Source organism: Panthera onca, chromosome B3 (genome assembly GCF_046562875.1).
Source record: "Panthera onca isolate mPanOnc1 chromosome B3, mPanOnc1 haplotype 2, whole genome shotgun sequence".
Lineage (NCBI taxonomy): Eukaryota > Metazoa > Chordata > Mammalia > Carnivora > Felidae > Panthera > Panthera onca.
The window spans coordinates 58,306,051-58,327,515 of NC_138344.1; the positions used below are offsets into that span (position 1 = coordinate 58,306,051).

General features: G+C 41.8%; 1 protein-coding gene and 2 long non-coding RNA genes across 3 annotated transcripts in view; 1 reads left to right on the forward strand and 2 right to left on the reverse strand.

Annotated features, from left to right (window-relative positions):
* Positions 1-21,465, reverse strand: part of LOC144616694 (uncharacterized) — a 71,485-nt gene that overhangs the window by 9,256 nt on the left and 40,764 nt on the right. The gene's annotated exons all lie outside the window — the stretch shown is intronic.
* On the reverse strand, positions 526-2,975 carry LOC144616695 (uncharacterized). The gene is made up of 2 exons (XR_013556271.2): positions 2,690-2,975; positions 526-852 (listed from the first exon to the last, which is right to left on the reverse strand). It is a non-coding gene; the product is annotated as an uncharacterized LOC144616695 (long non-coding RNA).
* Positions 3,258-21,089, forward strand: LOC144616693 (uncharacterized). The gene is made up of 3 exons (XR_013556269.2): positions 3,258-3,667; positions 20,514-20,660; positions 20,891-21,089. It is a non-coding gene; the product is annotated as an uncharacterized LOC144616693 (long non-coding RNA).

Below are 21,465 nucleotides of genomic sequence, written 5' to 3' on the forward strand. Positions count from 1 at the left end.
AAGCTGTGGCTGCTCCCTATATCTGCTACTGTATTGTTTTAGAGTTCTTTTTACCCCTTAGTAGTTAATCCCATTACTAGTTAATAATTCTTTATATTAAATTTTCCCTGTTTAACGTGTGGTTTCTGTTTCCTGACTGAGATCCTAGCTGATACAACATCTCATTTATATTTTAAAAAACTGTGTGTGTGTGTGTACATACTTATGTAAATATATAGATGACACAGAAAATACCAAATTATTATCAGTGATTATTACAGGAAAATGAATGGAATTACAAGTATAGGATAAAAGAAGATTTTCTCAGGGCACCTGGGTGGCTCAGTTGGTTAAGCATCTGACTTCAGCTCAGGTCATGATCTCCTGGTTCATGGGTTCGAGCCCCACATGGGCTCTGTGCTGACAGCTCAGAGCCCGGAGCCTGCTTCAGATTCTGTGTCTCCCTCTCTCTCTGCCCCTCCCCTGTTCACACTGTCTCTCTCTGTCTCTCAAATAAATAAATGTAAAAAAAATTTTTTTTGAAAAAAAAATAAAAGAGGATTGTCTCATTTACTCTATATACTTCTCATTTTAATTTTTTATAGTAAGCATTAATTCAGGTATTATATAATTCAAAATAACTACATATGTATTTAGTATATAAAATACATATATCATGCCAATTTCTAGGGATTAAAACATGGTATTAGAGGACTGCTTCATGACTGAGGGTTGCTCTTGGAGAGATTAACTATAAACAGAAAAGATGATACATTGGGATGTATGGCTGGCTCAGTCAGTAACGCATGTGACACTTGATCTCGAAGTTGTAGGTCTGAGCTCCATGCTGGGTATAGAGATTGAAAATAAAATCTTTGGGGAAAAAAAGTGACAAATTATAAAAAGGCAATGACTAGTGTGAAAAAGACAAATTCTAAGTGCTAAGGATTTGAGATTACTGCATAATTTTATGAGATGCCACAAATTATGGCACTGCTCACAGGGTCAAGGGTTGCACATGCAGGAAAAATGGCAATAGGAAGATAACCAACTCCAGTTTCATGGTATCAGTAAGCAGAAGTTAGTACAGAGAGTCTAAGATGATCATTTGTAGGTTTAGAGCTTGCCTAAGCCACTCCTAAAACCTGGAGGCCTCGAGTTTAGGGGAAGGCAATAGAGTAAGCCCTGAAGTGCCAGCAATTGTCATTCCAATGATTTCCAGCTTTATTTCTCAACTTCTTCCAACCCCTGCCTAATTGCCAATTCCAGAGAAGCCATGGCAAAATCTACTGCCACAGTCAGAGCTGTAAAGTCAGCATTCCCTAACTTAACAGGGAACCCAAAATATAAATTTCTCTTAAGACGGGAGTGTTTTTTTATAGAACCAAAATAAGGGAATGAGCTCAAGGTAGTGAAGTAGACTTACATGCTATTCATATACAGTATAGATAACTGAACTTGCAAAACATATAAAGAGTTTTAGACTTAAAAAACGGAAACTGTAGTGTGATTCAAGAAAAAAAAAAAAAAGCATTCAGCCTGAATTGGAATCACAGTCCTAGCACTATCTAGGATTTTTTACTCAAATTAGTTAATTGAGTTTTAAAGTCAGATTCCTTGGGATGAAATCCCAGCTCTATCACACATTAGCAGGTTAATCACTCTTAGCCTGTTTTTTTATTTATATAAAGAGGACGAAAGTACCTACACCCTATGTTTTTGAAGAATATATAGAAGATATGCACAGTACCTGGTACTTACTAAGGTCTCAATACTGTCACTTTCACTCACTTTTTGAGTCTCAAGGGTTTTTATTCGTTTTACCTAAAAATGAGAGGTCCCTGCTAGATTATCTCAAAAGCCCCATTCCTGCTTTACCACTCTATATAAATCTACAGATCAAGGATAGGTTTCTTAGGTGGAGGTGGGATGGAGGGAGGTACTACTAGAGAAAACAGTTTAAATGAAAGTCAATGCAAGTTTTATCAGAAAGGTGGCAAATAATTCAGTAGAAACTGTCTTCAGGGAGTTTATGTCAGAGAATGCGTCACAGGAGTCAAAGTGCCAGGTATCCTGTAAAGGCAGAGGTAAGAAGAGAGATGCCTTTCTCAAAACTGGAGGATGTGAAGGTGATCTCATAGTAACTCAGAGGATAAATCTGCTGATCTGGTTGTGTAAGCCCAGTCCTTTGAGAAGACTGACAAGCCCACACAGAGGGGCTAAGGATAACTCCCTGTATCATTCACCTCTTAAAGGGCCAGACATCATCTCTGCACTCAAATTAATTTGCGTGCCAACTAATACAAAAGGAGTGGCTAACTTGGTGATAGAGGGGCCCAGACAACAGCTGTCTTTCAACACACCTCCAGGCTTTGCTTTACTGCCCCATTAGGGGTGAACCCCTAGGGCATCTCATACTGGGGGGGGGGGGGGGGGTCGGCGGGGGGCTATCTTACTCTTCCCCTTACCCGGTGTCCTCCCCGCATTCTCCTTTCCTTTTCCCTAAGTCTGCTCACCGCGCCTCTCCCCCCACCTCCCTCCTTCCTCCTCCCCATTTCTCTGGCCCCTCCCGTGCTCCTACTCTCTTTTTCTCTCCGCTCCCCCCCCCCCCCATTGCTTCCTATTTCTCATCTCCGACGGTCACATCTCCCCTCTTTCCCGTTTCTATCCCTTTTCCCCCTCCCCGTTGTTGCTGTTTTCCCGCGCTCACCCTTCTCTAGCCGACCGCCGCTCGCGGACCCAAGCGGAAATTTAAAGGCCGAGTAGCCTACAGCGCAGAGGCGGGCCCAAGGTGGGTGGACGTCCCGATTCTCCCGCCCCCTGAAGGCGGATCCCGAGAGCGATTGGTCCCCACGGGTACGCCTCCCAGGACGGGCAGCTCTTCCCACCACAGCGTGTCCAGACCATTTCCGCCCCTCACTGGGAAAGGCCCGCTTCCACACCCCGTTCTTGCTAATTCGGAGGTGGGGTTCCTGGTGGGGTTTTGCCCGGTTCAGCTGTACCTCTTACAACTTTTCAGTCTATTGTGCAGGCGGCGTTTCTAGGATCTATGGTATTTCTTTACTGCCGCCGAGGTTTTCTTTGAATAGGAGGCAGTCAGAATTAGAAAGCCGGTCCTCCCTCTCTCTCCAGTGTCTTCCGTGTTCACTGCGTGTTGGCCACATTTGTAAAGCCCAACGAACTGATTCGTAACCGCGGGCTGAGCTCCATGATAATAATAGTAGCTAATACTCCAAACTTACTGTGCGACAGCTACTATTATAGACGTTTTGTAAGAATTGGCTCCTTTCTCTGTAAGGTAGATGTGTATTATACCCGTTTTACAGATGAGGCAACCAAGTTACAGAGAGGTTAAGTATCTTCCTCGAGACCAGCTCTTAATGCAGCTAAAAAGTGGCAGTTAGGATTAGAACCATGTAGACTCCGCTAAGCCAAACCCACTGTAATAACTGCCTCTGGGACCCTAGAATAAATCCCGCTGCAACTCAAGAAGCAACTTTTGAGACTTACCTCTTCCTCTGAATCAGGTCTAGAAAACATGGAGGAGGAAGGGTGAGGATGGGGAAGGCCAAGAGATTCTTTGTTTTGGCTCTATGTTCTCTGAATTGCTTGGTGAATTGGAGGATAAGGTGGATTCATTACGTGGATATACAGTGTATGGATATCCTTTTGAAATCATTCTTTAAAGGTAACTTACTAAAATATTAAGGGGTAAAAACTATTAAATGATCTTTTATTAAAATGGGAAAAACATAGTAAAGAGTTTTAAGGAACAGGATATTCTTTAGGGGGTTGTAAATAGTATTTTTGTTTCTGTATTAATATTTAAAGAGATATATAGTAGCTGTGCAAATGTTGGGGCAGGGGGGAGGCTTGCCCATTAAGTTTATATGTACCTTTCAAATGATTGAGTAGTCACATAATAGTCACATAAATCTCAGCTCACTTGTCGAAATTCCAGAAGCAGAGCTTTTCTCCACAAGTACTATTACTCATCATACCACATTACATCATATAATTTAATTTTTTTAAACGTTTATTTATTTTTGAGACAGAGAGAGACACAGCATGAATGGGGGAGGGGCAGAGAGAGAGGGAGACACAGAATCTGAAACAGGCTCCAGGCTCTGAGCTGTCAGCAGAGAGCCCGACGCGGGGCTCGAACTCACGGACCGCGAGATCGTGACCTGAGCCGAAGTCCGACGCTCAACCGACTGAGCCACCCAGGCGCCCCCATCATATAATTTATAGAATGACTTCCAGGAACAAAAATGTCAAAAATTTTTTTGATATGATATTTATCATTTCAAAAATAAGTTCAGGGAAAGTCCATAGACAATTTCAAATATTATTATTCAGTAAGTTTTCCTTATTAAGATACAGTGAACAAGATAAACATTTTTATTAAAGATCTTGGTAAGTTGATTGTAGAGCAGGAATTTAGTTAGCTTTACCAATAAAAAGGTAGTCTGAATAAGGAATGGTGCAGAAATGGATCAGTCTTAGGCACAGTAGTCTACTTAACCACTGAACTCATTTCCACTTACGGACTAGAAAATGATGGTGATCTTTGGAGAATACTGAAATGAAAAGGCAGAGGAATACATAGCCATTCAATTAATACAGAGCAACAAAACTGTGTCAATAATGTTATGTAGCCAGAGGGGAAGGCTTCAGCAAGACTAAGTGAGTAAAAAATGTATTTTTCCTTTCATACCTCAAGTTACACCAGTAAGGAACTTTGGAAGATGTGTTAGGAGAACTAGTTTCTTTCCTGTCTTCTTCCATGCTTCACACTTAACTCTGCCGCTGTTGGGAAACTCACTCCTCAAGCTTTGTAGCGATTAGGTTCATGCTTTGCCAAGTAATTTCTTTGTGTGCCTCCATCATAAAAGTTGAGTTAGGTATCCTCAGGTCTCTTTACTTTTGAGGGAGAGAAGATAGAGACTGAGGCTTAATGTCTAGTATTGGTGGATTGGGTAAAAGTTCTTCCTTCAGATTCTGAATATTAATGGCCTTCATTATGGAGACATAGGCAAATAGTTAATTCTGGTTCTGAAGGAAGTGATTAAGAAACACTGCATTTTTTTTTAAAGTTTATTTATTTTCAGAGAGAGACAGAGAGCATGCAAGGGAGGGGCAGAGAGAGAGGGAGAGAGAGAATCCCAAGCAGGCTCTGCATTGTCAGTGAGGAATCTAACTCAGGGCTCGAACCCACGAACCACAAGATCATGACCTGAGCTGAAATCAAGAGTCAGATTCTCAACCGACAGCCACCCAGGCTCCCTGAAACACTGCATTTTGTTCATTTGGGCATAATATACATGAACGATGTGACTATAACTCACTATGAACAAAATGGTTATTTTTATATTATTCTTTTACTACATTTGGCCCTAATTTTGACACAGAGCCACAATAGGATCAACAGAAGAAAAAAAGAAAAAGAAAAAAAAAAAGGCCAGCTCAAGATTATCCAGCTCAGAATTCTAACAATGGACCAAAAGGACTGAATTGGAGAACTAGATTGCCTTCCCTGATGTTAACTTGGAAATTCAATAGGATAGCATCCTATAACTTTACCTGTATAGAGCCAGGATAGTGAACATGATACCTCTATTGTGACTGTCATTTATTTGCTCTTGGCTCAAAAATCTACATCTTCAGCTCTGATTTCCTATCCTGAACTCTAAACCGCAATGGTCTTTATCTCTACCTGGATGTCCTGGGTATCCCACAAGCATCTCCAGTCCCACCTGTCCAAAACTGAATTAACTCATCTCCTCCCTCACCCACCCCAGAACGATGCTTTGGTGAATGAATAGTACCCCTTTAGACTCAAGCCAAAATTAGAGAACATTCCAGATCTTTTCCTCCCTCACCCTTCCTTCTCACTCATCTAATTAGTGGCCAATCATACCTGGTCAATTCTACTTGGTTCAATGTATCAGGCACCTACATCCTTATAAACAATTAATACTGGTTGTCTTAGGTCTGGTTCCCTAGCAGGAGAGTCTAGAAGAGGATTTGGGATGCATGTGATCTTTTGAGGGAATGAGTTTCAAGAAAAACCTACTACAAGGGAGGGATAGAACCAGACTAGGGAAAGGAAAAGAGCCCGACAAGCAGGTAGTCTCAGGTAAAATCTAGTTTGCCCTGATCCACAGGTAAGGTACTTGAAGCATTAACCACACAGCAGAATTATGCCCCTTAAGGCAAGGGGGCCAATCTCTTATGCCACTCTAGCAGTCATTGACTGAAGGCAGTCGTTGGCAGGGGGTGGGCATCATAGTTTGTTTTCTGGGCGAGGTGGCTGCAGTCAGTGGTGGGTAATTCTCTAGAGAAAGGGTCAGCTATGAGTTGTTAGCATCCACAGTCACTGCTGGGGATGGGGGCTCCCACTTGGTGACAGGTGATCCGGGCAGGACACCACATTGTCTACCACACCAGCCCTTATCATCTCTCATTTGAACTACTACAGTAGCCTTCTTGTTGGAATTTCTACTTCTAGACTTAATTATTTTTAATTCACTATCCAACCAAAATGATTTTTCCAAAAAGAAAATCTTATCATGAAGCTATTCAAAAGTATAGAGGAAAAGAAGCAAAACTCATGAACATTTCACATCAACCCTTCATGTTAAAACCTTATACCACCTTCCTAGTCTTACTTCCTAGAACTCTTCATCTACCTACACTTCATGACTATCTCACACTCACGCGCACACACACACACACACACACACACGCAAGTCTTGCACACATGCACACACTAACCTTTGCTCTAGAAATATCAAACGCAAACACTTCATACTTTCTCATGTTACCATGCTTTTACACTGTTGCTTGATCTGTCTAGAAGATCTTTCTCTCCCTATTGCCACTTAGCTACCTGAGAAATTCTGGTTCCTTTCCAGAAATAAGTGTAGCAACACCTATAAATTTATTTCGTCAGACCCAGCCAAAGCTCTCATGGTACCAAATTATGGCATGGGTCACACTGTACTGTAATTGTGTACTTAAGCACATGTCTTTCCAGTTAAAAATAAGCTCTTCATTTTACCTCCTGGGACTGGCTTGAGGCTAAGGCTCAATAAATGTCAGTTGTTGATCTTTCAGCTTTATCACCCCTTGAATAACATGTTCCATTAGTTTAACACTCACTGTTTCATGTGATCCTACCTCACACGCCCCCAAACTGTCTTCTTGAGGCTCCATGACATATCCCCTTCTTTTAACATTGTTGAATTTGGTAGGCAAGCCCATGGTCACTCATGATTTTACTAACTTCAATGTCATTTTTCATGAGTCTTCTGCAGTTCTAACTAATAATTTATATTTGAGCTGAGTAAGTTTTAAAAACTGAGTACAATTCCTGTAGATGAGGAATGAGAAAGTATCCTTCAAGACTTAAGAACCAGCATGGACAAAGGCAAAGGAATGAGAGTACTGGTCAATCAGAGCACTAACTACAGTGTCAGGAGGACAGAGGGGTGTGATGGAGAAGAGACTAGAGACCAGTGGGTGTGGAGCCTTGAATGCCTCCCTGACTGAGATGCAGGGCACAGCTGTGTAGTCAGAGGGTGCATAAGTCCTGGCTCTGCCACCTCTTAGCTGGTTGATCTTAGGTAAGCATCTTAACCCCTCTGAGCATTGCTTTCCTCATTTGTAAAATGACAATGCTATGAAAAACTTTAAAAATACGTAAAACCCAATTAAAATTTTCTGACTGAATGCTAGCGGGGGTGGCTGGCAGAAGGGAAAGAGAGAAAGACCAATTCCAAAGAAGGGGAAGAGCTGGCTGGGACCTGGGAGGACCCTGTCATAGCTGTCCGTGGCCCAGCATGGGCAGATAGAAGCAGAAGGATGGAACTGATTCCTTGGTCAGACTGAAACATCAAAAAATGACTCAAAAGCTGCTGTATACTAAGGCCCAGCTATTGCTCAAGCAGATTAACTTCCTTATTTTTTTAATGTTTATTTATTTTTTGAGAGAGAGAGAGCGCAAGTGGGGCAGAGAAAGAGGGAGACACAGAATCCGAAGCAGGCTCTAGGCTCTGAGCTGTCACCGATGCGGGGCTCAAACTCTTGAACCATGTGAGATTGTGACCTGAGCCCAAGTCTGCCACTCAGTGGACTGAGCCACCCAGGCGCCCTGAGTAGATTAACTTCTTAGGAGAAGTTTCCCATGTGGGCTGAGAAATAGAAAAGTGGGCCTTTCCCAACTGGGAATCAGTTTGGGGGAGGTGATCCAGTGGTTCTGACTCTGTACCTGGCACAGAGTTGCTTGCCTGAGAGCTGACAGCACATGCAGATAGTAAATAAGCAGTACCAACCCCAAGAGCATTCACACCATGGTAAGAATAACACATTGGTCTCTGTGGATGGTAGGACCAGAGAAGAGGAAATCCCAGGCCACTGCATGGCTCAGATGCACACCAAGATAATTGAGGAGCTCCTAGGGCAACCTACCAACACCTGAAAAACAAGAGTTTCCTCAAAACAAGACTTTTGAGGGATAGCACTTATGTTCAGTCTTTGTGTTTCCAAGTAGACTTACACTAGAAAGAGGTTCCCCCTGCTCACTCCTCTTTTGGGGTTTTATATTTGAGATGTGCTAGGCAGACACTCATGTGAATGATGAGTTTGGGAGAAGGGACAGGAAATATAAGGCTCAGCCTCTAACTTCATCCTCTTTGGGACCCAGCCTGATCTCAGTATGCAAATATTTTAGTCTGTAAAGACACTGTTCCTGCAAGGAAAGGCCTGAGGTTGTCCTCAGCTCTTTGACCTGGGCTGAAAAGTGCTTATGTTCTTCAACTTAGCTTTCCTCAGTTGAAAGAAAGCAAAAAGAAAAGTAAAGAAAAGTAAAAAAAAGAAAAGAGAGGGAGGAAAGAAAGAAAAGAAAGAAAATAAAAGGAAGGAAAGAAAAAGAAAGAAAGAAAGAAAGAAAGAAAGAAAGAAAGAAAAACGAAAAAAGCTGACATTCCTTTTAATTTTTTAAATAATTTTTGAAATGGATAAATTACTAACTTTGTTGAAAATAAATTTGATTTTATTTTCAAACTATGAGAATATTTTAAAATATTCCCCTTACCCAGATTTCTAATTGTAAACATCTTATCACATTTGCTCCATAACTGTGTGTGTACATGCAATATAAATTTATTATGTTTATATATTATATATAATTATATACATGTATAAAATAATTAGCTGTGTTCTGAACCTTTTGAGAACAAGTTGTGTCCATGATGCCCTGTCACCCCTAAATACTTCAGTGTGTATTTCCCCAAATCAAGGACACTTTGCTGCTTACCTACCATATAACCCCCCAACATTAATAAAACATCATCATCTAATTCATAGACTTGTATGTCTCCCCCCTCCCCCATTCAAATCTCACCAACTTCCCCAACAACTTTTCTTCCTTTCTGGCACACTGTCCCTTCCAGGAGCACACGCTACTGTTGTCAAATCTCTTCAGCCTCCTAGTCTGAAACTGTTCTCCCTTTTCCCTGCCTTTCATATCCTCAGCAGTTTTACCTCTTATGTCTGTGACAGTTTTAAAGAGTACAGGTTGTGGGGCACCTGGGTGGCTCAGTCGGTTAAACATCCGACTTCGGCTCAGGTCATGATCTCACAAGTTTGTGAGTTCGAGCCGCACATCAGGCTCTGTGCTGACAGCTCAGAGCCTGGAGCCTGCTTCAGATTCAGTGTCTCCCTCTCTCTCTCTGCCCCTCCCCCACTCATGCTCTCTCAAAAATAAACAAATGTTAAAAATAAATAAATATAAATACATAAATACATAAATAAATAAGAACACAGGTCGTATACTCTGGAGAGATGATCCTTAACCTTAGTCAGTTTGATGTTTCCTCACCACCACACTTGGGTCTGGCTTTCTTGGCAGGAATTCCTCAGAAATGATGCCATGTACTTTTTAAGGGTTGAGACGGGGCATGTGTTGTTAATCCATCTCACCACTGGTGATGTTACTGTGAATCACCTGGTTATGTTGGCATCTGCAGTTTTCCCTTTGTAGCTGACTAGTACTTTGTGAGGATGTGTTGCAAAACTATGCCATCAAATCTCCAATTAACAATCCTAGCCTTCCCGGACAATGAACCGCTACCTCATCTGAATGTTGATCTGAATGTTCCTGCTACATGCATAACTGCTGCATTTATTTGTTGATAGCCTCCTGTAAAGAGATTTCTCTCCTCCCCACTTATGCTTTCATTTACTGATATCAGTTTGGAGCCGTGGTTTTCTACTTTATTCACTGGTTATAATAAATTGCGATCATTATTTTCACGCATAAGTTGATCCACGTTGGGCTGATGGGATTTCCATTAAGGGGCTGCTATGATCTTTTGACACGTCTTCATCATCATTTTGTGAATACTTTCTTGCTTTGTGAAACAAGATATTTCAGGATTTTCTTGTCTAACGTTCCCTTCCCCAGCCCTGGAGTCAACCATTTCACCAAGGAGTCCTGGTATTTTAGAGAAGAATGGTATTTGAAAACAAGACCTGGCTACTAGAAGTGCTCATTGCTACCAGAGTGTCATGGCTTCTAGACTTCTCAGTAGGCAGACTTAGGAAGCGTATATATGTATATACATATCCCTGAATTTAAATGTTTTTTTTTAATGTTTATTTATTTTTGAGAAACAGAGACAGAGTGCAAGCAGGGGAGGAGCAGAGAGAGAGGGAGACACAGAAGCAGGCTCCAGGCTCCAAGCTGTGAGCACAGAGCCCGATGCAGGGCTGAAACTCATGAACTGCGAGATCATGACCTGAGCCGAAGTCAGACGCTTAACTGACTGAGCCACCCAGGCGCCACAACATATCCCTGAACTTATACCAATACTTCTAATACTTCTACATTTCAGAGTTCTTTCAAACGTTGCCTCTTTCCATGTTTTACCTTCTCCAATGGTGAGAAACCTGGCTCTCTAATCCTGAACGTATTTAATTATTTGCTCAATCAATTTTCTTATTTGCTCATTGTAAACAGTCTCCCAACCATGTGGGTTGTCTCCTCTGCCTAACTGCTGTGTACACCATCTCTTCATTCTTGGGCACCAGTGGGCATGACATCGATGTGCTTCTGTGCAGCTTCTTCCCTTCCACGTCAGTATTCTGTGTCCTTGGGTGTGAGTGAGCATGCTGCCAAATCACCTCCAAGCAGCTCACCACTCCCCACCTCACTACCTCTCTGCCAGGGAGGAAAGAAAATGACACGGAGGAGAAGATGGGAGGAGAAGGGACAACTGAAGGAGAATGGCAGATTTTCTCTCATATTAAAGATATCCATCTGACCAACTCCTTTGTCTTTCAGTTGACTCTGAACTGGGGCAGGGAATGAAGTGTTTTTTATGGACACCCTCCCTTCACTGCATGCAAAAGTCCAACAATGGAATTTAATTCCCTGAGAGGCAAAGATTGATTTATTTTATATTTGGCTATTCCCCCACAGAGACCAGTCACATTTTCGCAAACTGCTTGAAATTCAATGTAAATTCATTCATTCTGCTGCTGGCTGAAGCTCACTTCCTCACCTCAAAAGGCACTATCTGTCCTGATCAAACTACTAGCCAAAGTAGGTCTCTATAACGTGGGAGGGTGCTTGGGTGCTTTTAAGTGTTTATTTGAGCTGAAGTGACATCCCTGACAGACAGAATTGGGTTGGTCAAAAGGCCAATGGGAGTTGGAAAACCAGGGAAGGAAGGGGAGAGATGCAAGGGGTGGGCATGGGCAAACAGCAGACAGCCTGGACTAAATCGAAGTGAGGCTGGGTGCAGCTGGGGGTAAGGAGTACTGAGATCACCAGCCAGGGCTGTGAATGAGGAGGAAGGCTGAGCCACAGCTAGGAGCTTTGTGCACTGCTGTGATGCTCTGGAAAAGGACCCCCAGGCCTTCACACACAGCACTCAGCTTTCTGTTTAATGTTTGCTTCAGACTATAGCAAACCTGTCCTTGTAAGCTAGTGATGGAGTTCAGTGTCAGAGGTCCACAAAGGCCAGTAGGTACTTTTGGTGGTGGGCCTCTTAGCAGACCCCGCCACCCACCTCACCTCCTTGCTGCTAGAACACTGCTGCCCTTGTCTCTCCAAGGTAGGGAGTGCTGGTGGAGTCAGCCAGGGAGTTTTGCCACTTGAATTCTTGGTAAGCTGTCCTCCCTCAAGAAGGAGGGTGGGACGAAGCCTTCGCTGGCTCCTTTCAATCCAAGCCTATGGTTATTGGTAGAAGAGACTCTTCTGGATTTTTAGTTTGTAGATGATTCCAACCTTAGTTGTTGTTTTAAAAATATTTTTAAATGTTTATTTTTGAGAGAGGAGGGGGGAGGGGCAGAGAGAGAGGGACACACAGAATCCGATGCAGGCTCCAGGTTCTGAGCTGTCAGCACAAAGCCAGATGTGGGGCAGCACAAAGCCAGATGTGGGGCTTGAATTCATGAACTGCAAGATCATGACCTGAGCCAAAGTCAGCCGCTTAACCAACTAAGCCAACCCAGGCACCCCTCTCCAACCTTAGTTTCCAGTAGTGACAAATTATTTCCCCCTATATCCATGCTCTATTGATTATTTCAGTGGACTTTTGGGAGGGAATTGAGAGGCTTCCCTACTCTACCACTGTCCTGCTCAGAAGAGTTATACATGAGGAACAGGCAGAAGAGTCTTAGAAGGAGCAGTCAGAGAAGTAAGAGGAAACCGGAAGAGGTCAGGGTCACAGAGCTCAACGTGAAGAGGAGTGCTCAGCAGTTTCAAATACATCAGTAAACAATAGACTGAAGCTGGCAATCAGGAGGTGACTGAAGACAGTTGAAAGTACTATTTCAAAAAACTTACTGGAGCATAAGCTGAGTCTTACATGAAGAAATGGAAACAGCAAATGTGACTACCTTTTAAAGACATTTGTCAATAAACAGGCAAAGAGAGTGATGGGATACAGGTTGAGAGGGAGTAAGGTGGAGAGAAGGTTTTGTAGGGTTGAGCCCATGGAGGCAGGTGGGGCTCCCAGTGTTGGCAAGCACCCGAGGGTCCCTGACCCCAAATCCCCACTGCTGCATAGCACAGTTTGCTTCATTCCTACTTCCAGTTGCAGAGTAGGACCTGGGAAGGCAGGTCACCTAGGAGAGATCACCCTGATGTCCCCTCCAGGCTTTGTGACTTACAAATGTAACCTAGACCACATTGCATTGTGCAAATCATGGCCGGTAGTGCAACTGAGGGCCCAAAGAGTGGCTCTACAGAAGTCCTAGCAACAATGACAAAAAACTAACATGTTGAATACATACAGTAGACCTCAACTGTCCTAGGTTTGTATACCTCATCTGTTCCTCACAACCTCTCTTTCATGTGGGGGTATTAGGACTCACATTTTATAGATGAGAAAACTCAGGTTAGGAAAGTTAAATTAGTTGTCCAAGGCATAGGGTTGGTAAGCAAGGAAGCTGAGGTTCAAAATTAGATCTTTCTGATTCCAAAGGCTGTACTTTTTCTCCTTGGGCACCTGAGGCCAAAATACAAGTGACAAGCAACATGAAACCTAAGGACAGACCACGAGTAGCCTAGATTCACAGAGAGTATTGAAATATAGGCCCAAATAGAGAGAAGTTAGGGCCAGAGAGGTTTGCCAGATAAAATACAGGATGTCCAGTTAAATTTGAATTTCATATAAACAGCAAATAAATTATTAGTATAATTGCATCCCAAATATCACATGTGATATACTTACACAAATTTTTTTTTTATCTAAAACTCAAAATTAAGGGTCCCTGGGTGGCTCAGTCTGTTAAAGCATCTGACTCTTGATTTCGGCTCAGGTCATGATCTCACAGTTCATGAGATGGAGCCCTATATTGGACGCCATGCTGAGGGTACAAAGCCTGCTTGGAATTCTCTCTCCCTGACCCTCCCTTGTGCTCTCTCTCTCTCTCAAAAATAAATAAACCTTAAAAAGTAAATTCTTTAAAAAATTAAATAAATTCAAAATTAATTGGGCATCCTGTATTTTTATTTGCTACATCTGGCAACTATGTGGCCAAATGTGAAATTACTAAAGAATTTAGGCTTTATTTCATAGCTAATATAGACCCATTGAGGATCTTGGCACAAAGGAGTGACATTGGTAAAGTGGTACTTAAGACCAGCCAGACAACAATGAAATTCCAAAATATAAGACTAGGATGGTGGAAGAAGGGAAGAAGGCTGATTAAGTATGGACAGATGAAGAATAAGGAGAAATCCAGTATGACAGGTTTTTGGTCTGGATGACCAAAAAAATGACAGCTACTGATGGAAAGAGACATATCTAGAGGAGGAATTGTTTTGAAAATAAGTAAAAATGGACTTTGAGTTGATGCTTATATATCTAAGTGAATTTGACAACAGGAAAAGTAATTAATTTAGCTTTTCTTCAGCACCTTCTTCCAAGTACTGCAGAGATGGGATGTTACTCCTCAACCTCACAGCCACCCCCCCCCAGGTCCCTATGAGGACCGAAATTTTCTAACAGACAAAACTGGCACCACCAGCAGGTGGCAGCATCAGGATTTGAAGTACCAGGCCTCGTGAATCAAGTCTGGGCTTATTTCCACTACTCCACACTGCCTCGGATTAGAGATCTAGAGCCATCCCCAGGGAAACTGCGGGGGAAGCCATGACTGCTGAGACTTGAGAAGTAGGAGCTGAAAGAGAGGATACATTTGCTAAGAAAACATGGAGGACGGGGGTGGGAGAGAACTTTAGAGCATCTCTGGCAGAGGACACAGAATGGGAAATGACTGGGAAGCTTGAGTGAGCCTAGCATTTTGAAAACAGCAGCATAATATGATGTTTCAAGAAAACAGGGAGAATGAGGATGGTGAAGCAGAATACAGGAAAGGCATATAGGTGCCATGTCAGACAGGGCCTTCTGTGCCACGCCCAGGATCTTAGAATGAGAGAGTCACTGAGGCAACGGAGAGTCACTGAGCATTTTGAGCAAGGGGTCTGCATGACCAGATTTGTCTTTCAGAAGGACCATCCTGGTGGAGGTGGTGTGGGAGGTGGACTAGAGGCCAATTAGGAGGCAGCTGTGACAGTCCAGGGGCAAAAAAGTGAGAAGAAAAGGCAGAGGAAATAGATGTTTGAGACAATCAATAGGACATGGAGAGGAAAGAGATGTGAGGTGACCAAGAGGCCTTTCCCAGGGTGACTGGGAACAGTGATAATATTTATAAAATGTAGAGGGTGCAGGAGGAAGAGCATTTTGGGAAGGAAGTGTGAAGTTATTCATCTTTGTGTACCTACAACATAACTTAGAGCTGACAGAGTAGACAAGCATGTTGATTTGAGTTCGATTTTGGACATATTTAGTTTGAGATATCACTGGAACACACAGGTGGAAATGTTTGGCAAACTGTTAGAAATATAGTTTCGGAAGCTTTGAAGAACAATGAAATCCTGTGGATTAGCTTTTTAAAATCAAGATATAAATAATGGAGTAAGAAAAGCCCATTGACAAAATCCCTGAAAATACTTAACACATAAAGAGCAAGTGAAGGGAAAAACAAAAACAAAAACAAAAACAAAACAACCAAATGAAGCAAACAGAGAATAGGCCGCCAGAGAGGTAGATGAACAAGAAAGTTTGGCATAATGGAAACAAACAGATGAATTTCAAGAGGTAGGGGTTTGCACACCCCTGCTCATGGCAGTATTATTCAAAATAGCCAGGTGAAAGCAACCTAAGTGTTCATAGATGGATGAATGGATTAAGAAAACACGGTAAATAGATACAATGGAATAATATTCAACCTTAAACAAGAAGGAAATCCTGTTATGTGTTACAATATGGATGTATCTTGAGGACATTATTTAGGCTAAGTAAAATAAGCCAGTCACAGAAGGACAAATATTGCATGATTCTACTTATATGAGGTATCTAAAATAGTCAAACTCATAGAAGCAGAAACTAGGACAGTAGTTGCCAGGGTCTGGGGGGAGGAGGAAAGAGGAGTTGTTATCCAGTGGGTAGGAGTCTCAGTTTTGCAAGATGAAAAAGTTCTAGAGAACTGTTTAACAATGAGCATATGGTTAACACTACCATACTGTAAACTTAAAAATAGCTAATTTTTTTTTTCAAATGGGAAGAGGTTGTTTTAGGGGTCTTGCTGCAGAGGTACCTGATGAAATAGAACTAGTAAGTGTGTGTACATTATATCTAACGATGAGGTTATTATTGATCACTTTAGTGGGAGTATTTAATATAGTAGTTTGTGATGACAGTTAAATTGCACTTGGCTGAGGAGCGAATGGAAGGTGAGGAAGTAGAAAGAACAAGTAAACTGTGCTTCTGCAACTTTGGCCACAGAGGATGTGGATCTTTCCTGGGTAGCACGACATTAAGGGAGGACAGATTTAGGGCTCACCTTGCTTGTACTCATTCTCTCAGGGGTCACAGTCCCTTACTGATTACTGTCTAATGCCTGAAAACAGTCATTTAAAACATTTTGTCCACTTTCCTAATTGTTTACTGTGGGAGGACATTTCTCATCCCAGTAATGACTTATGGGCAGAAGTGGGACTCTCCTTTATGAATTAAAAAAAATTTTTTTTAATGGAGAGTGAAATCAGAAAAAAATCACCTTCCAGATCCTCCCTTTTTCAGTATTTCCCTGGAGATCCCAGAAAGGTGAACTTTTATAAGCTCTAGTAGGTAACATTCACATTCTGCATCCTCTAGAACAGGGTCCTGACAGCACCTGCCTGGGCAGTCTAATAATTTGGCATCCTCCAAACAAGTATTTTAAAAATATTTTTAGTGGGTGGGAGGCTCACTTGCGGGGAGGAAGGCAGTGAGGACCACTGCTACTGGGGAACAAAAAGATGCTTGGAGTCCAGGGTTCAGACCACCTACGCCTCCTCCTACAGTGAAGACCACTCTGTCTAGGCAATTCTGTGCACAGGCAAATGGAAACTGAAACCACCCAGCAAGCAGCAGGGACTGCCTAGACAAGACCTCCAGCCAGCCCAGACCACCCAGACCAGTTTGAGTGTGAACCCCAACTCATGCCTGAGAAGATGGACCATGGGGTAACCTCTAGAATGACTGACAACTGCCTTTACTTTATTATAATTCTAAAATCTTCATCCAAGGAGGAGCATAAGCACCATTTACGTAACATACGATGTACGTATAGACATGTTTCCTAAAGGTGCATACATGGCCTTATGCCCGCCTCTGCTTATGATGACAAGGCTTCCCTATCTAAATATTCATCCTGGTCCTAAATAAAAGGAACCCATTCACCCTTGCTTGGTAAAGTCATGGCTTTGCGAGTTATTCCCTGTGATCTCATTTGCTGCAAATACAGTTTCCTTTGTGCAACAACCTACCTGGCATAGTTTCTATCTGTGACTCACCAAAGGGCGAACTCATATTGGTTCAGTTACACTATGTTATTATCCTTGTTGATTCTTTCTCCAATTGTGAGCTGGTCTTTTTGTTTAAAAAAAATTTTTTTTTGATATTTATTTTTGAGAGGGAGAGACAAAGTGTGAGCAGGGGAGGGGCAGAGAGAGAGGGAGACAGAATCTGAAGCAGGCTCCCGGATCTCTGCTGTCAGCACAGAGCCCGATGTGGAGCTCGAACTCACAGACTGAGATCATGACCTGAGCCGAAGTTGGATGCTTAACTGACTGTGCCACCCAGGCGCCCCAGTGTGAGCTGGTCTTTAATTGTGCATAACCCTTAACTGTCAAAAGCTTTGTGTCATATCATGTTTATCTATTTCTAGAAATTCTGTATCTTATATAAGAATTTTAATCTCAATTTGCAGGTGATCTGTATTTGCACAGAGACTAAAGTATTAAATTATTGGGAGAGTTAGATATTAGTCTTGAAAGGCCCACTTCCTACAGCCACATAAGTCATGGACTGCAAAACTTCAAGGGATGTCTGGAGAGAGATGCGTGGAAAATGATTTAATTTTATTTGTGGTTGGTTCCTAAGTGATTGCTTTGATGTTATGATAACACATGTTTTCTTACATAAGCATATAACTATGGGGACTCAGATAATCACAAATGGCACCATAAGAAATTGCTTCCTCCATGATTGGTAATGAATAAAAATTGTGGGTTAAATGACTGAAAAAAATAAAAATAAAAATACTTTTAATGTTATGCAGTGAATATAGAAGCTTATTTTCTATTATAAAATTTAATCTTTAGTCTTTACTGATAAACCATATGTAAAGTGACCTCCCCCAGCCTTTCTTTTGAGCTTCCTCAAGTGAAACTGCACTTCCAAAAATGCATTTACTAATATGTAAGTGATATAGAAGTACCAACTTCTGAAGGACACCCTTTATTTGCTCTTTCAGGGATATATGAATGAAAAATCATCAGTCTTACTTTGTCTGAAAATATCTTTAGCTCTCAGTTTAGCTAGGGATAGCAGTCTCGTTTGACCATTATTTTTCTCAGTACTTTGAAGAATTTATCCCATTGTATTTTGGTCTTTAATTATGCTGATGAGAAGTTCATTGTCCAATTGTGTCTTTGTAGTTAATTTGTCTTTTCTCTCTTCTGTTGGAATTTTGTTCTTTGTGTTTGGAGACCTGAAGTTTTACTACAATGTGTCTAGTTATGCATTTATTTTGAGTTATCCTGCTAAGGACCTGAGGACCCATGCCTTTCATCATCTTGATGTTAATCCCAATTACGAGATCTCTTATCCACTACATTCATTGTCTTGTGTTTTCATTTTCTTTTATTTTTTTAATTTTTTTTACATTTATTTATTTTTGAGAGACAGAGAGAGACAGAGCACAAGTGGGGGAGGGGCAGAGAGAGAAGGAGACACAGAATCCCAAGCAGGCTCCCGGCTCTGAGCCCAACTCTTGAACTCACAAACCATGAGATCATGACCTGAGCCGAAGTCGGAGGCTTAACCAACTGAGCCACCCAGGCACTCCTTTTGTATTAGTTTTCTACTGCTGCCATAACAAATTACCAGCTTAAAATGACTGAATATCCTACAATTCTGTAAATGCAACACAATTCATAAGTGCATCACATGTCTCACTGGACTAAAATCAAGGTGTCAGCAGAGCTATCCTCCTTTCTGGTGGCTCTGGAGAGAATCCCTTTCATTACCTTTTTCAGCTTCTAGAGCACTCCCTATCCCAATTCCTTGGTTCATACCCTCTTCCTCCATCTTCAAAACCAGTAATGTAGAATCTCATTGACATTTTTGTTGTTACATCTCTTTCTTTCTGACCACAGCCAAGAAAGATTTGCTTTTAAGGATTTGTGATTACAATGGGCCCACAGGGATACTTCCAGATGATCTCCAAATCCCAAGATTCTTAATCTCAATCACATCTGCAAAGTGCCTTCTTCCTTGTAAAGTAGCATATTCACAGATCCCACGGATTAGAAAATAAACATCTTTGGAGGATCACTATTTGGTTTATCACACCTTTAGACACTAGCTCCTAATACCACAGTCTCATCCAATTTTTGCTGGTGTTCCCAAGAATATTGAATTCTCTTGCTCCAGCTACCTTGTTGAGAGGCTTGGCTACCATTTCTACTACCAGTGCTCTCTGTGAGAATGTCATTCCTCTAGACGCAATAGTCACTGATGGTAACCACTTAGACTTATGATGGTGGTCATCTGGAGCCTTTGGAGTCCCAAAGCTACATGGAGGCGAAGAGAAAGAAAAAAGAAAAATGGCCTGTTCCCTAGCCTTATGGCTCCATTTTCTCCTGCCCACTGAATTTTGGTATATAGTGAATAATCTCAGTCTCTTAAATTTTTTCATGAATTTATAACTTTTTCTAAAACTAAACCTTCTTGTCATGATCTCATGGTTCATGAGATTGAGCCCCTCAATGGGTTCTGTGCTGACAGCGTGGAGCCTGCTTGGGATTCTCTCCCCCTCACTCTCTGCCCTTCCCCCACTCTCGCACATACACTCTCTCTCTCTCTTTCTCAAAATAAATAAACTTTAAAAAATGAATAAACCTAAACCTTCTTTCCAAAGACACTCAAAACTAGACCATTGGTTTTAACTGATGAATAAGCCCCATTCTATCCCCCATACTTATTATCTCCTTTTTCTCTTAACTCTATGTCCCTCACACACCTTCCCAAAATGCCTACTAAAATAATGAAAGTCCTTGTGCATATCAGTTCATGCCCACAGCTTACCAAAGTGCTATTACTTTTCCACAGATTCTCTAAACTGCCAATTTCTGAATACATTTGGAGATCAGTTAAGACACCCCTCTATAGAATGATTGAGTTGATGAATCTCCCACCTAAACACCATTTGGTGGGGGATTCACTCCTGGGTTATTTTCCTACAATGTACATTATTCAAAAGAATGTGACGTCAGAGATTATCTCAATCTTCTATCCTACCTAGAACCAAAGTCTTTTCAAATCTGGCTCTGCTTCACTTTTGTCAAGTTCCTTCCTGTATTATTCTGATCCCCACATATTCTCAATTATAATTCTTTTGGAATGTAGGTGAATCCCTTCTGCATAGGACCTGTACTTCCCTGCTCAGGCTGTGCAGAGCTCTAACACCAGTTATCAGACTGAAGGCAAAACCGGTGACGGAGGCATGTCTTGAGGAAAACAAGAGTCATCTTGCAATGAATGAATCTATTTCAGGTGAGTTCATATATGGTCTCTAGGCATGGGGAGGTTGTTTTCCTCTGTTAAGAGGAAATGGTCTGCTTCTTTTGGCTAAGAAGATTTAGGGACAATTGAGAGCTCAAAGTTCTGAGGCTCATCCACCCATATATTTCTTGGCCAGGTGTTAAGGTCTCACATTTTTCCTATATGGAAAAGACTTTGACATGGAAGACCTATTGAAACTATGCATTCAATCTCTTTTGCAGCTCTGCCACGCTAGATCTTGAACTTAATTTTCAACAGTGTCCAACTTACTGCTGCAAGAGATGGGAGTCTCCTTTACGTTTGCCACAGAAGTCCTCTGGCTTTCATAATGTTCTTACATTGGCGATTAGCTGCTTCAAGCTGTTATCGTTGTTTTGCAAGACTTCTAATGCTATTAAAAGCAACCAGTCTATTCCTCAATTCTTATCATTATCATTTTTCCCATACCAGTAAGGTACAGCATCTACTTGGTACCCCAATGCCTTATCTTCCACCTGCACCTCATCTCACCTTTACTGTAGGTGAAAAGCTTGGTTACAGTAATGCATGCCACTGCATAGCAGGAATTATTATCTCACTTGCCATCAAGAAAACCATTCCTATTGCTTTCAGATAGGTTGGCTGTTCAACTCCTAAATCCCATTTTGAGGGTCTGGTCTTTTTTTTTTTTTTTTTAACATTTATTCATTTTTGAGAGTGAGAGAGACAGACCATGAGCAGGGTAGGGGCAGAGAGAAAGAGGGAGACACAGAATCCGAAGCAGGCTCTAGGCTCTGAGCTGTTAGCACAGAGCCCG